Here is a 16,896-nt window from a genome sequence, read left to right as displayed (position 1 = left end):
AAAAACCCATAACTCCGCCAAATATCAATTTATTTTTATAAACTTATGCTTGTTTATTTGACTGAAAAATGTACTACCAAAATATTATAAGTTTGGTGTAATAGAATCATTGCTTTATTCCTTTACATAAATAAAAACTTTCTTTACATTTCTTTCATTTGAATTTTACATAATTATTTATTTATTTTTATATTTAACATTTGTCTTAAAACTATCTTCATGCATGCTACTTTGTATTGTTTCTATACAAGGAAAATATTTTTGGTTCATCTTCTGAATTAGAATACCTTTTCGTCTCAACTTTGCCACCAGGAATAGGCAAAAAACTGTGGAATTTTTGAGTTTCAGATATTGTTTTTGCGTTATTATACAGCTCTTCGAGTTCTTCTGACATTTTGTTGTACTGTTCAGTGAATATGTAGCAGAAAATTAATTTTGTGATATTTTTATAAGTTGGTTCAACTGCCCAGTTATATAACTCTCGGGGAGTTGTTATGGTATTGCCATAGTCGCGAGCAGGACTGGGTCTTTTTGCCATTCGCTTGAAAGTGCCACTAATGGCATCATAGGGTCCTTTTCCATGGGATGCTGCAACAAAATGCCATCCTGCGCTTAGCTCATACTTTGACTGGAATCTACACAAGCTTGCGAAGTTTTGCTAATTTTTGTATTGTGCTGCTGCTCCATCAGACATAAAATAAATTTTAGAGAAGTTTGTCAATTGTTTCATAAAATTGATCAGTTTTGAGAGGAACAAATGAACTGCACTCTTCAAGTCTTCCAGTCTTCCAGTCTACCGATCTTCCAATCTTCCAGTCTTCATTCAAGTTTGTTATGAATATATACCAAATTCGTTACTGATACTTTTTGCATGTATCAGGCAACTAGCAGCTGGGAAAATGGATCCTGAGATGATTATGACTGTCATTGGTTTAGTTTTCCATAAAAATACACTGAAAAAATTTCAGTTTGGACAAGGAAAAGTTTTTTTCAAATAAGTTTTTTCTTTGAAAGCAACTTGCATATTTGACGGTAGGTAGGAACAAAATTACCTATCTTGCAATAAAATTTCATCCAAATCAAAAATGTTTTTTTTTTTTGTAAATCGACTTTAAATTTTTAAAATCGATTTTTTCAGTGTAGGAGTCAATGAAGAACTTCTTCAATATTTTTATTCCAAAATTTGACTAATTTTGTAAAAATCACTCCTAAAACACTTTTTTGTAGGACTTGTCGTTTTTAGACTAGAGCCATTTGAAAAAAAAATGTTAAAAAAAGTTTGGCCCTTTTAAAAGACAGGCTAGATCATTTTTTGGAAAAACAAAGCATGAAAAGTGGCTTTTTGTGACAAAGTCTTCATTTACAGAAAGTTTTATTAAAATCTGAGAGGGTGCTGCCAACATTTGTTCGAGTTGGCGCGAAATTCGTCTGGAGAGATGATAGACATAAAGTTTAGTTGCATGCTATTGAGAGCGAGTATAACTCGATGCTTGCGCATTGTTTTCGTTGCTATATTCGCCGCACGGAGGAAAACCGTAAGGAGTTATATATGTTGAGGTCGGCCAAAAAATCGAAATTTTTTTTATTCTTCTATCGTAAAGCTCAGGTTCTTAAGAATGTTACCTCAAATTTTTATAGAGATCGGAGCAGTGGACCCAAAGTTATAGCGTTTTTCATTTTGCTCCCTTATGAAGGTGTTGCTTATACTTGAAACTTTAAACGCGATTATTTCGAAATCATGTTTCCTAAAAGCGTCTTTGCGGTGACTACGATTGCCGGAAAAGTTTTCAACCGATTTCAAATATTTTTTTTTTAACTTATTCGTAATTTAACTGCCGTGTCCTTTCAGGTGAAAATGGTGATTTTTTTGGAAAAATCGTCCCCATTTCCACAAAGAAACATTTTTCTAATATATCGTTCAAGGACACCACAGGTACATATACTAATGAATTTTTTTAGTTTGATGGTTTCAGTTGAGCTGTTGGACTGGAATCGTAGTCACGGCAAACCTCTTTGAAAAAAACACGTTTTGCGGAAATTGCTATAGCTTCGACAGTTTTTAATATTTTTTTATTTTCTCAAGTGGATTTTGCAAATTAGACATTGTACTACGCTAAATGTATAACAAGTATTTCGTAAAAATATGGCTACATACCTTTATAGAAATTCAATTTCCCCTTTTTCCCGCATCTCAACATCTATAACCCCTTAAGCAGGATACTAATTCGTTCTGGTCGTTTGTGAAAAATCGCTAGCAGTCGCACGGAATCCCCCAACATGTCAGTTACAGTTACAAGAGTGTTAGTCCACGTTTTAATCGGCAAACCTATTCTCATCCTTTTTTCAAAGTGTGCAAAGTAATAACCGACCACCTTTGTCTGAAACGTATTTGAATAGCCTGCCGATGCTCAATTTGAACATGTCGCTCTTCAATTTTTCGGTACGCGATGGCACTAAAGAAGCTGGTCCGGATTGTCTGCCGCTTATTTTTTTAAATAAATGTGCTGAAGCGCGAGTGTCGAACAATTTAAAAAAAAAACAAATTTTAAAATTTGTCGACGCTTCGTGATGCAACTGGACGCACATAATCATTAATAAAATTTTCGAAGTAAAATAATAAGGATTATTTTACTGCTCCAGTATTGTAATTCTTTGAAACACAATCTCACAATATCATACGTCTCCCAACCTTTGAACGGAACGGATCGTTATATTTCACAGTGGTGTTGTGTAAATTTTAGTGAGTGAAGGTCATCCTTTGTTCGTTCGTTAGCTGCCATTCTGCTGGTGCCGGCAGTAAATCCAGTACATTGTTTTCGCTGGTGCGGAACAATCGACGTTGTTTGCAGATAAGTTTTGCTTTATTTTTTTTTCCTCGTTTGCTTTCTTTCCTTTTCCCTACTTTTACTCTACCTTGTAATCAAATAATAAGACACATTCCCGTTTATATAACGCTCTGCCCTCGTGCTTAAATGGCCGAGGGCGAAATACCATCTGATGTAATCATGGAAGTCCCTGATCCCCCTAATACTCGCATTGCTCCCCGTATAAAGCAGTACCCAGAAGGTTCCTCTGGGCCATGGGTGGTATATTTTCGGACCGGAGAGAAACCGGTTAATATATTAAAACTTTCTCGAGATCTGACTGCTAATTACCCGGCCGTAACTCAGATAACACGTGTTCGGGCAAACAAGATACGTGTTCTAGTGAATGATCTCGGCCAGGCAAACGCGATTGCTTGCTGTGAGCGCTTTACGCGGGAATTTAAAGCGTACGTGCCTTGTGTGGCCTGTGAAATCGATGGGGTAGTGTCCGAACCGGGCCTGAAATGCGAAGAACTGTTGGAGCACGGAGTTGGCTGCTTTAAGGACCCCTATCTTGAACAGATTAAGATCTTAGAATGCAAACAATTGTATACCGCAAACACCGAGGGAGGTAAGACTACCTACTCTCTATCAGGCTCGCTTCGGGTGACATTCGCCGGGTCCTCTCTTCCCAACTACATCCTCCTTGACAAGGTTCGCCTACCAGTTCGCCTGTTCGTACCGCGGGTCATGAACTGCAGCAATTGCAAGCAGTTGGGCCACACAGCCACATATTGTGGAAATAAGAAACGATGCGGCAAATGCGAAGGAGAGCATGAGGATGACTCTTGCGACAAAGAAACTGAAAAGTGTATTTGCTGCGGGGGCCCTTCACATGCTCTTAAATCATGTCCTGCGTACAAGCAGCGCGGGGATAAAATTAAGCGCTCCCTTAAGGAACGCTCAAGGCGTTCTTATGCAGAAATGCTAAAGAATGCTTCGCCATCTGTCCTGTCCGAAAATCCCTATGCTGGTTTGGCTAACGTTGAGCGAGAATCTGACGACCCACGAGAGGGAACATCTTTGGTTAACCCAGGGGAATCCAGGAAGAGGAGAAATCCAGCCTCCCCTACATTGCCTCGTAAGGGTGCCAAGGTGTCGTCCACTCAGAGTGCGCCATCTACAACCAATAAATCCAACGGAAGTGATGCACAAAAGCCGAAGCAATTTGCTCCAGGACTTGGAAATATTAATTCTAACAAGGAGTACCCACCACTTCCAGGGACATCCAAAATCCCAAGTGTCCCCTTTTTTCAAACAGACACTCAGTCCAGTAGCGGACTAATGAAATTTTCTGACATAGTGGACTTAATTTTCACAGCTTTCAATGTTACTGATCCTCTTAAAAGCCTTCTGATACGTTTTCTCCCTATAGTGCAAACATTTTTGAAGCAGTTGACTGCTAAATGGCCCCTCCTTGCAGCGATCGTATCCTTCGATGGCTAAGTCATCGAACGAGGTCACCGATTCGATCACTGTTCTACAGTGGAACAGCAGAAGTATCCTCCCGAAAAACGATTCCTTTAAATTTTTACTAAATAGTTTAAAATGTGATGCTTTCGCATTATGTGAAACTTGGTTAACTTCCGATATAAATCTCAACTTCCACGACTTTAATATAATTCGTCTGGATCGAGAAAACCCCTATGGAGGAGTACTTTTGGGGATCAAAAAGTGCTATTCTTTCAACCGAATTAACCTCCCTTCAACACCAGGCATTGAAATTGTCGCTTGTCAAGTTTTAATCAAAGGTAAAGACCTTTGCATTGCTTCCATCTACATTCCTCCTAGAGCCTCGGTAGGGCACCGAACGCTTTGTAATATCACGGAATCCTTACCGGCACCGCGGCTAGTTCTGGGAGACTTTAACTCGCACGGTACGGTATGGGGCTGTCTTCATGATGATAATAGATCAACATTGATCCAAGATCTTTGCGATAATTTCAACATGACCATCTTAAACACGGGAGAAATGACGCGGATTCCTACACCACCAGCACGCGCAAGCGCGATGGATTTGTCGCTTTGCTCGACATCGCTACAGTTAGATTGCAGGTGGAAGGTGATCCCTGATCCCCACGGTAGCGATCATTTGCCTATCGTGATTTCAATTGCTAACGGTTCAAGACCATCGGAAACAATCAATGTCTCGTATGACCTCACACGGAACATTGATTGGAAGAGTTACGCGACCGCGATATCCGTTAAAATCGAATCCACTCGAGAACTTCCTCCGGAGGAAGAGTACAGGTTTTTGGCTGGCTTGATTCTCGACAGTGCGAATCAAGCTCAGACTAAACCAGTACCCAACGCGATTACCCATGGACGGTCTCCCACCCTGTGGTGGGATAAAGAGTGCTCAGAGCTGTACGCGAAAAAGTCCACTGCATATAAGGCCTTCCGGGAAGACGGGTTACCCGCTAGCTATCAACAGTACGCGTCGTTAGAAAGGCGAATGAAGAGTCTAATGAAAGCCAAAAAACGCAGTTATTGGCGCCGGTTCGTCGACGGGTTAACGAGAGAAACAGCGATGAGCACTCTTTGGGGTACGGCTCGACGTATGCGTAACCGACGTATGCGTAACGAGAACGTGGAATATTCAAACCGTTGGATATTCGCTTTCGCCAAGAAGATCTGTCCGGACTCTGTCCCGGTACAGAAAACGAGCCGCGCCGCGTCTCCTCACGATACCGCGAACGAAACACCGTTTTCGATGGTGGAGTTCTCACTTGCTCTCTTATCGTGCAACAATAACGCCCCAGGGTTAGACAGAATCAAATTCAACTTGCTGAAGAATCTGCCTGACACTGCAAAAAGGCGCTTGTTGAATTTATTTAACAAGTTTCTTGAGGGTAACATTGTCCCTTATGAATGGAGGCAAGTGAAGGTCATCGCCATCCAAAAACCAGGAAAACCAGCCTCCGACCACAACTCGTATCGGCCGATTGCAATGCTGTCCTGTATTCGGAAGTTGTTCGAGAAAATGATCTTGTTTCGCCTCGACAATTGGGTTGAAGCAAATGGCTTACTGTCAGATACACAATTTGGCTTCCGCAAAGGCAAAGGGACGAACGATTGCCTTGCGTTGCTTTCTACAGAAATTCAAATGGCCTATGCTAACAAAGAGCAGATGGCATCAGTCTTCTTGGATATTAAGGGGGCTTTTGACTCAGTTTCTATCAACATTCTGTCAGAGAAGCTGCACCAGCATGGTCTTTCGCCAATTTTAAATAACTTTTTGCTAAACCTGTTGTCTGAAAAGCACATGCACTTTTCGCATGGCGATTTAACAACATCGCGATTTAGCTACATGGGTCTTCCCCAGGGCTCATGTCTAAGTCCCCTGCTCTACAATTTCTACGTGAATGACATTGACGATTGTCTTGCCAATTCATGCACGCTAAGGCAACTTGCAGACGACGGCGTGGTCTCTGTCACAGGGCCCAAAGCTGCCGACTTGCAAGGACCATTACAAAATACCTTGGACAATTTGTCTGCTTGGGCTCTTCAGCTGGGTATTGAGTTCTCCACGGAGAAAACTGAGTTGGTTGTTTTTTCTAGGAAGCGTGAGCCGGCGCAACTCCAGCTTTTATTAATGGGTGCAACGATCAACCAGGTTTTCACATTTAAATATCTCGGGGTCTGGTTCGACTCTAAAGGTACCTGGGGATGTCACATTAGATATCTGAAACAGAAATGCCAACAAAGGATCAATTTTCTCCGAACAATAACTGAAACATGGTGGGGTGCTCACCCAGGAGACCTGATCAGGTTGTACCAAACAACGATATTGTCGGTGATGGAGTACGGGTGTTTCTGTTTCCGCTCCGCTGCGAACATACACTTCATCAAACTGGAGAGAATCCAGTATCGTTGCTTGCGCATTGCCTTGGGTTGCATGCACTCGACCCATACGATGAGTCTTGAAGTGCTGGCGGGCGTTCTTCCGCTAAAAAATCGATTTTGGGAACTCTCATATCGATTGCTCATCCGATGCGACATTCTGAACCCGTTGGTGATTGAAAACTTCGAGAGGCTCGTCGAGCTTAATTCTCAAACCCGTTTTATGTCCTTGTACTTCGACTACATGGCACAGAGCATCAATCCTTCTTCGTACAATCCCAAACGTGTCCGTTTCCTAGATACTTCTGATTCTACTGTATTCTTCGACACATCCATGAAGGAAGAGATTCGTGGAATCCCGGACCATATACGCCCGCAAACAATCCCCAATATATTTTATAATAAATTCCGAGAAGTCGACTGTGACAAAATGTTCTACACTGACGGATCAAATCTCGATGGGTCCACTGGCTTCGGTATCTTCAACAATACTATCACCGCTTCATTCAAGGTCAATGATCCCGCTTCAGTTTACGTCGCTGAGTTAGCTGCAATTCAGTACACCCTTGGGATCATCGACACTCTGCCCACAGATCACTACTTCATCGTTTCGGACAGCCTCAGCTCTATCGAGGCTCTTCGTGCGGTGAAGCCTAAAAAGCAATTCCCGTATTTTCTGGGGAAGATACAGGAGTCCTTGTGTACGTTATCTGAAAAATCTTATCAGATTACCTTTGTTTGGGTCCCCTCTCATTGTTCTATCCCGGGCAATGAAAAGGCCGACTCATTAGCAAAGGTGGGCGCATTAAATGGTGACATATACGAAAGACCAATCTGCTTCAACGAATTTTTTAGTATTTGTCGTCAGAGGACACTCAACAGTTGGCAAACCTCGTGGAGCAATGGGGAACTTGGACGATGGCTACATTCAATTATCCCAAAGGTATCAACGAAGCCTTGGTTCGGGGGGATGGATGTGGGTCGGGATTTTATTCGCGTAATGTCCCGACTTATGTCCAATCACTACACCATGGATGCGCATTTGCGGCGTATTGGGCTTGCGGAGAGTAGTCTGTGCGCTTGTGACGAAGGCTATCACGACATCGAACACGTTGTCTGGGTATGCGCCGGGTATTGTGACGCCAGGTCTCAGTTAAAGGAATCCCTTCGGGCCCGAGGTAGACCACCCAATGTACCAGTCCGAGATATGCTGGCAACTCGTGGGGTGGAGGAGGAACGCTACGTGGGAAGCTGAGCTGCAAGCAACCGGGCGGGTCATAGGTGGTGGATAATGCTTAATCGCGATAGCAACTAGTTGTGATTCGCGACCCGAACCAGCAGCGGGGGCTGACTGCGGGTGTGGTAGGACGAGGTAGTGGGCCCTATACGTCCTAGGCCTAAATACCACATGCCCTAAAGCAGCCCTGACAAGGCGAGCCAGTGCCGCCTTTAAATAAGCGCTTAGCCCAAATCCCTCTCCTCCCGTTATCCTTCCTTCCTTCCTTCCTTCTGCGGCTGTTCGCCCATCTGAATATGGAAGCTGTTCTTCAATGTCAGCTTCTTTCACCGAACAGCCTAGATAAGCCATGTAGTGTCGGTAGTGGTTGTTTCAACCGGCTAAGAATTACACTACGGACTACCTGTTTCAGTGGTAAAAATCTACCATACAGGGAACCCCAATTCCATAGTGTCATGCGACCCGTGCTATGGGTAAAATTGTTGAGGGGGTTGAAAACATTCTCAATGGCGAACGGAGCCTGGGAAGAGTCGGGCGAACTCCCCAGTACGCTGCATTACGCAGCGGAACGTTCACTCTACACTCCGATTTTTTTCACCGATGATCCACTTAATTTTGCCGAATTTTTGTTGGCTGGGGGTTTGCAGAGACTCTCGGCTGATGGTAGTTCGGTGAAGTTTTGTTGAGTCTCGATTATCAAATTTCGATGTGTACAGATGAACCTGCCCAGAGGCCGTGTGGTATCCGGCCTAGAATTGAGCCACTGGAGTCCTGCTGCCATGTCGTAGGAGGCGACTGAAAGTAGGAGACCCTAAGTCAAGGTGTAGTTCCGTGCCGAGGACTTAATGATTGGAGGGTCTAAAATATGCCAGTCGCGCACGGAGCATTTTGGGTTTTGCCCTTGCTGTGTTATGCGAATCTCTGACACAGTGGACCATTATTTTCTTCGCAAATCGTGGGAATCAAATGATCATGTCCCATTTAAACCTGATATGGCTCGCTAAATGCGTTAACATCCCAACTCGCTTGGTGTCCTCTAGTTGTTGTGCAATTTGTGTTGGAGATGAAATGTACAGTTCTCTAATCAACAATGGTTAGAATAGCACAAGTCAATCTCCAACATAAACGTACAGCAACTATGAATTTATCTCGACTCATGCAGGAAGGTAAAGCTTCCATAGCATTGGTTCAAGAACCGTATTTCCATAAAGGAAACTTCTATTTTGGAAAGTTACTTAACACTGCCTTCATTGCTTACAACAAGACAGGCATGACTAACCCACGTGAAATGCCTCGTGCTTGCATTCTTGCAAATAAGGCTATTGACGCGTGTCTCATATCGGAGCTCACAACTCGCGATATCTGTGTTGTCACAGTTACATTGACTGTCGGAAACGTAGACAAGAAATATATATACTGTTCAGCATACCTACCGCATAACGAATCATCTCCTTCTGATGATTTCAAAAGCGTTGTATCATATTGTAGCATAAATGGGCTTCCGCTCATTATCGGCAGTGATGCGAATGCTCATCACATCATTTGGGGCAGCTCAGACATCAATCTGAGAGGCTCTGAACTGATGGAGTACATAAGTAGTACAAATCTCCATATTCTGAATGTGGGAAACCGACCAACTTTTGCGAGGTCTGGGAGGGACGAGGTGTTAGACATAACACTTTGCTCTGATAGAATTTTGCATGAACTGGGAAATTGGCAGGTCCCAAATGAAACTGAACCGTCTCTATCCGATCATAAATATATATTTTTCGAGCATTTTGATGTCACCTTCAATGTGGTGACATATCGTAATCCTAAGTCTACAAACTGGGACCTCTTTTTGGAAAACTTAGCGACTAAATTTCATGGATATTTTCCGAAAATTAGTCAACTAGACGACTTAGATGACGTCGTGGATACGACAAACTCATTCATATTAGCATCCTACGAAGAAGCTTGTCCACTTCGTACTGTTAAATCGACTAGGGGAACCCCTTGGTGGAGGGCTGAGCTTGATAGAATGAAGAAAGTTATGAGAAGAGCTTGGAACCGGCGTCAGCGTGATGACTCCAGGGCTTTCAGGTCAGCTCGTAGTGCATATAAGAAATGTCTTAGATCTGCAGAACGGGCTGGCTGGCAAAGCCTATGCACTAATGTCTCTAGTCTGAACGAGGCTAGCAGATTAAATAAAATTCTCTCCAAATCGAATGATTTTCAGATGAACTCCTTGAAAACCAGAGATGGTGTTTATGTGACAGACGCAAAAGATGTTCTTAATTGTCTCTTCGACACACACTTTCCAGGTTGTATCGATCCGGAGTTGATCAATGTTCACAGATCTCATTCTGGTGATTCGGACTCGTGGGCGCTAGCACGCACATTGGTTTCCACTGAATCGGTCAAGTGGGCAGTTGACAGCTTTGCTCCATACAAATCACCCGGAAAAGATGGGATACTTCCCGTGCTACTGCAAAAGGGATTTGATATTCTTAAACATGTCTTGAAAAAGATTTTGCTTTCCAGTCTTGCTACCGGGTATATCCCGAAAGCATGGCGAGAAATAACTGTTAGATTTATTCCCAAAGGGGGGCGCTCAAGCTATGAAGAAGCCAAGAGTTTTAGGCCTATCAGCTTAAGTTCTTTTCTTCTGAAAGCTTTGGAACGGATAATCGATCATCACATCAGGAACGTTAGTTTAGTTGAATATCCTCTGCACAAAATGCAACATGCATATCAGTGTGGGAAATCCACGATCACTCTGCTTCACGATGTTGTTTACAACATTGAGAAAGCCTTCTCGCTCAAGCAATCTAGCTTGGGTGTATTCCTAGATATTGAGGGTGCTTTTGACAATGTGTCCTTCCAGTCTATTCTGGAAGCGACGCGCGGTCATGGGATACCTGCATGTATCTCAGGTTGGATAAACGCAATGCTTAGTAACCGCATACTTTGCTCGTCACTGCGACAGGCTGAGATACGGAAGTTGAGTATTTGCGGTTGTCCTCAGGGCGGCGTTCTGTCACCTTTGTTATGGAACTTAGTAGCTGACGGCTTGTTGAAGAAACTCAATGAGCTTGGATTTCCAACCTACGGGTTTGCTGACGATTACCAAATACTAATTACTGGATTTTGCATCGGAACAATCTTTGACTTGATGCAACAGGCATTAAGAGCTGTCGAACAGTGGTGTCGACAAGTTAAACTATCAGTTAACCCAAGCAAAACTTCAATGGTTCTTTTCACGAAGAAGCGAATAACAACCGGGGTTCGTCCCTTGCAGTTCTTTGATTCTGAGCTGCTGTGTGCAGATCAAGTCAAATACGTTGGAGTCATATTGGATTCCAAACTGAATTGGTCTGCTCACATTGAGTTCAGAGTCAAGAAAGCGTGCATGGCCTTCGGGCAGTGCAGACGAACTTTTGGAAAGACCTGGGGTCTCAAACCTAAATACATCTATTGGATTTACACGACAATTGTACGTCCAATACTGTCATACGGATGCCTTGTGTGGTGGCAGAGGGGAGAGGTGGTGACAGTCCAGTCAAAGCTAAACCATCTGCAAAGAATGGCGCTCATGGCGTTGACTGGTGCTTTCACCACGACTCCGACTGCTGCTCTTGAGGCACTTCTAAATATCAAACCATTACACATACACTTAAAACAAGAAGCACTATCATGTGCATACAGACTGCAGGTTACTGGGCTTTGGAACAGTAATCATGTTGATCTTGCTACCAGTCATACACGATTGTGGTCACAAATGGTTACATGGGGTGAAGATATTCTTGCTCCCAGCGATATTACACTCACTTGTAGTTTTCCTTACAGGACATTCCATGTTAAGATTCCCTCTCGAGAGGAGTGGTTGTCTGGCTTTATGGAAAGACAACAACAAACGCAAGTGGTTTGTTACACTGACGGTTCTCTGATGGAGGGACGTGCTGGTGCTGGTGTCTACTGTCGTGAAATGAGACTGGAACAATCTCACTCACTAGGTAGATACTGTACTGTATTCCAAGCAGAAATCTTTGCGATTATGTGCGGGGTGCAATCGGCCCTTCAACTGAGTTTGTCCGGCAGAGTTATAAACTTCTGCTCCGATAGTCAGGCTGCAATCAAGGCCCTTAGCTCAGACAAATCCCGGTCCAAGCTAGTGATCGCGTGCCGAACCCAAATCGAAGAACTAAGCATTGTCAACACTATTTACCTTGTCTGGGTGCCCGGACATTGCGGTATTACTGGAAATGAATGGGCTGACGAATTGGCCAGGGCAGGTTCAGCGATTGACTTCATTGGTCCTGAGCCCGCGCTGCCAATTTCGACAAGTTGGATAAGGGAAAAAATACGGTCCTGGGCTTCGTCCGAGCACCGCAATTATTGGAGAAATCTACAAACGTGTCGCCAAACAAAGGCGTTTCTAGAACAACCATGCCCAGTGGTTTCGAAAAATCTCTTACATTTTTCGAAGCTCCACTGCGGCATGCTGACCAGGGCTTTAACCGGCCACTGCAAACTCAATTATCACATGGCAACTATTCAGCGCGCTGAGTCTTTTTCATGTGATCTTTGTGAATCCGACTACGGAACTTCATATCATCTGATATGCAACTGCCCAGCGCTAGCGCAATTGCGATTACGAGTCTTCAGCCGTCCTTATATAGACGAAACCATGTTTGGTCGACTGAAACTCAGAGACATACTAAAGTTTCTTATCCAATGTGGTAAAGAGCTTTAGGCTTATTCGCAGGCAAGTTGAACTACTTGTGAGTTTAATTTACCTGTTGTTTATTTTTTGTTTTGTGCTGTTTTTCCCACCCTTCCAAGTCTACTTCCCCACACCTCCTTGTCCTTTTCTTCCGCTCAGGAAATGATGAAAACACACGGCAAGGCACAAATCCCCGACTATGTACGGGGAACGTGCCATTTGAGCCAATATATTCTGATTCCTGATTATTCGCGTAATGTCCCGACTTATGTCCAATCACTACACCATGGATGCGCATTTGCGGCGTATTGGGCTTGCGGAGAGTAGTCTGTGCGCTTGTGACGAAGGCTATCACGACATCGAACACGTTGTCTGGGTATGCGCCGGGTATTGTGACGCCAGGTCTCAGTTAAAGGAATCCCTTCGGGCCCGAGGTAGACCACCCAATGTACCAGTCCGAGATATGCTGGCAACTCGTGATTTCCCTTATATGTCCCTTATTTATACCTTCATAAAAACGATAAATATCCCAATTTAGCCCCTCTCTTTTATTTCTCGTTTTTAGAGTTTCCTCCTGCCTTGTGGAACCGATCAGCTCCAGAGTGCCACTATGTAACCGCCGTCGCCCTTACCACTACTCCTGCATAGAAGGAAACTGAAGCGAGAGCGACTCGAGGTCCGATGACTTTTGAAGGATTCCCCGCGGGTCCGAAGAATACCATCCGCCAATCCGGTACTCGACGACTTACTAGACTGAGGCGCAAATTTGTTTCGCTGATCCCCCTCCCCCCCCCGTTCGAGCGATGGTTGCAAGTTTAGCTCTTCTTTCTCTGTCTCTCCCCTGTCCTTGATACAACTGCTGCTACACTGATGCGGAAATAAGTCCCCCTCTGAATATCTTGACCAAGCATAAGTTTTAGTTAAAAAATTCAAATTAGTATTCTCTATTCCTAGTTTTAAGATAGCTATAATTTTTACTCTTTATTGAAACTCTTGTCCTCCATCTTGTAAATAGAATTGAATCCCTAGTTTTAAGATTTCTGTGAAGTTTCTCATAAACATTTGTTCCCCCTTTTGTGTACTAAACTATATTGTTAGTTTTAAGATAACCGTAAAATATATCGTAAAATACTATTACTCCCCCTCTTGTATATTAAAGTGAATCCCTTGTTTTAAATTTTTTCATAAAAAAATCTTTTGGCCCTCTCTTGTATATTGAATCTTATTTCTAGTCTTAAGATAGCTGTAAACTTTCTTTTCCTTTGTAAAAAAAATATTTCAACATTGTAACCTCCTAGTTTTAAGATATCCAAAATGTAAAAACAAAAGCATTTGGCACCGCCAAGCTAACGCATTTGTGCCTATCAAATAAACGAAATGAATAAAAAAAAAAAAAAAAAACAATCTCACAATATCATATTACCGTATAAAAGTGACCCCATATACGAGATACAGAGAGTGCGGTATCTCTCCTGACGCGGAATCTTTTCCGAAATTACCCTACGTTTCGTCACTAAATAGCGCGCTTGGTGAACGTCAGCGAATTGATGCCATTTATGTGCATTTTGCTAAAGCGTTCGATAGAGTGCCTCATTTGCCAAAATTTGGTGGTCAAACTCGAACGAATGGGACTTTCTGAATGGTTGACACGGTGGATATTGTCGTACCTCGCCGAACGCTGTACGTACGTTCATAACGATGAAATGAGATCATCACCGTTTGTGATCGAGTCGGGTGTTCCCCAGGGAAGTCACCTAGGCCCGCTACTGTTTATATTATTCGTAAACGATTTGTGCTCCACTATACAGTCCCCTAAGTACATGTTTATGGATGATCTGAAATTCTTTCGTGTAATTGCTTCGGCAGTCGATTGCTGTGCCATCCAAGGCGATAAAGATTCGCTGCAAAATTGGTGCACATTAAACGGGATGGAAGTAAACGTACAAAAGTATAATGTGATCTCGTTTTGTCGTAACAGGCACTTAACAACGTTTGATTATAGAATGTCAACAAGCATTATCAACCGTGTAAACACAGTTAAGGATCTAGGCATTCTTCTCGATAGCAAATTGAGTTTCGCGTAGCATATTGCAATGTCTACAGCTTATGCCGTATTGGGGTTCATCAAAAGAAATACGGAATAATTCAACGATGTATACTGCCTAAAATCGCTTTTCTGCGCACTTGTACGTAGCATTCTTGAATACGGTGTACTTGTGTGGGAATGCTGTACAAATCAACCGCGTCGAACGAATTCAGCGTCACTTTGTTCGTTATGCTCTGCGGTTACTACCTTGGACTGATCCTATTAGTCTACCGCCCTATGAACATCGATGAAATCTTTTACGTTTGCCGACTCTTGCAAGTCGGAGGATAATGCTGCAACGGCTCTTCGTATTTGATCTTCTGGGAAACAATATAGATAGCCCGGAGTTGCTGAACCAGTTCCGATTCAGCGTACCGCCTAGACCCACCAGACGAACTGATTTCTTTCGGTTACCGATGTATCGTAATCTATTTTCTCAAAACAATAATAATAATTTTAATAATGTAGCTGACAAATATTATTTTAACATTAATAAGACTAACGACCTTTAAACAATGAATTAATATTAATTAAGGAACTTCTGTACGAGTAACTCGACGACCAGTAAATACATAAATAAATGTTGTTGCTCCTTTTTTAAAGAATTATTTAAGATGGAAGTTACCCCTAAAATATCGCAAAATTTGGAATATCCTTTCAAATTGAACAGATAAGAAGTAACTTTATGTGTATTTCGATAACGCAATCTAAGAAAGCTATCATCAAAAAACTAATTTTGAGATGTCTTCCATATACACATTCGTTTTCGAGCTCTCCATCGAGACAGAGGTTTTTTCTTCTAGTCCGTAGTGCTGTGTGAGGCGATAAAGAATAGTTTTAATCCGCATTCAAGGTTATTTTGCCAGTTCGGTTCGGTCCTCAGTCTTTTGTTCGCGTGTGAGGATTAAACAATAGCCAGCTGTATAAGCTGGATCGGTTCGTCGTTGGACACCAGTTTAAAGCTAAGTGGTTTTTGTCTTTTGTAACACATTTATTGCTTTCTTCCGTCTGCGCGGGCGCTGACCCCGTGCGTTGACGTTTTCTATGGTTCTCTCTCCGGATGGTCAAATGGAAGTTGAATCGGGTTCAACTTCTAAGGCTCCCCCCCGGCCCAAATGCTATCCAGAACTCTCAACTGGTCCATTTGTGGTCTTCTTTCGGCCCAAGACTAAATCACTGAATCTTCTTCAGATTTCTAGAGACCTGACGGAACGGTTCTCGGCTGTGACCGAAATTTCAAAGGTCCGCTCGGACAAGATAAGAGTGTTGCTAGCCAACTCAAAGCAGGCAAACGATATTGCTTGCTGTGAGCACTTTACGCGGGATTATAACGTGTATATTCCGGCTGTAAGAGTACAATCCGAAGGCGTCGTAACCGATGAGAGTTTGACGTGCGAGGATCTGCTGAAGTACGGGGTTGGCCGATTCAGAGACCGCTTACTTCAGCCAGTTAAAATACTTGAGTGCAAACGTTTGCACTCAGTAGTAGTTGCGAGAGATGGTTCAAAAACGTACCCCCAATCAAACTCTTATCGGGTGACCTTCGCTGGTACCGCTTTGCCAAATTTCGTCCTCTTGCACAAGGTTCGTCTGCCTGTGCGTCTGTTTGTGCCGCGGGTCATGAATTGCACAAAGTGTAAACAACTGGGTCACACAGCCACCCATTGTAGCAATAAGGCCCGCTGTGGAAAATGCGGGGAGAATCATCTAGATGATTCGTGCAGTAGGCAAGCCGAAAAGTGTCCTTACTGTGCGGAGAGTCTGCATGATATCTCGGCATGTCCCGCGTACAAGCTACGCGGGGATAAACTGAAACGTTCCCTTGCGGGACGATCCAAACATTCTTTCGCAGAAATGTTAAAGAATGCTACGCCACCATCCTCAGCAAACATCTATACTCACTTGCCCCCTGACGAGGGCGAGGCTGGTAACCCACAAGAGGGAACATCTACTAGGGTGCCTAGAATTTATAGGAAGAGGAGGAACATTTCCTCTCGTAAAGTTCCTTGTAAAGGCCAGAAGGTGTCCCTTGAGGGGGCTCCGAAAGTCACATCTATTAGAAGTGTTGCAACCAAACCGAAGCAATTAGCTCCTGGTCTCGGAGGATTAAGCTCAGAGAAGGAGTTCCCAGCACTTCCAGGAACATCAAAAATCCCAAGTG

General features: G+C 43.3%; 1 protein-coding gene across 1 annotated transcript in view; it reads right to left on the bottom strand.

Moving 5' to 3' along the window:
* The window catches only part of LOC131694260 (syntaxin-binding protein 5), a 2,823,745-nt gene that overhangs the window by 306,734 nt on the left and 2,500,115 nt on the right, over positions 1–16,896 (bottom strand). The window lies entirely within an intron of this gene.

This window comes from Topomyia yanbarensis, chromosome 1 (assembly GCF_030247195.1).
Source record: "Topomyia yanbarensis strain Yona2022 chromosome 1, ASM3024719v1, whole genome shotgun sequence".
Taxonomy (NCBI): domain Eukaryota; kingdom Metazoa; phylum Arthropoda; class Insecta; order Diptera; family Culicidae; genus Topomyia; species Topomyia yanbarensis.
This window is presented reverse-complemented; position numbering and strand designations above follow the sequence as displayed.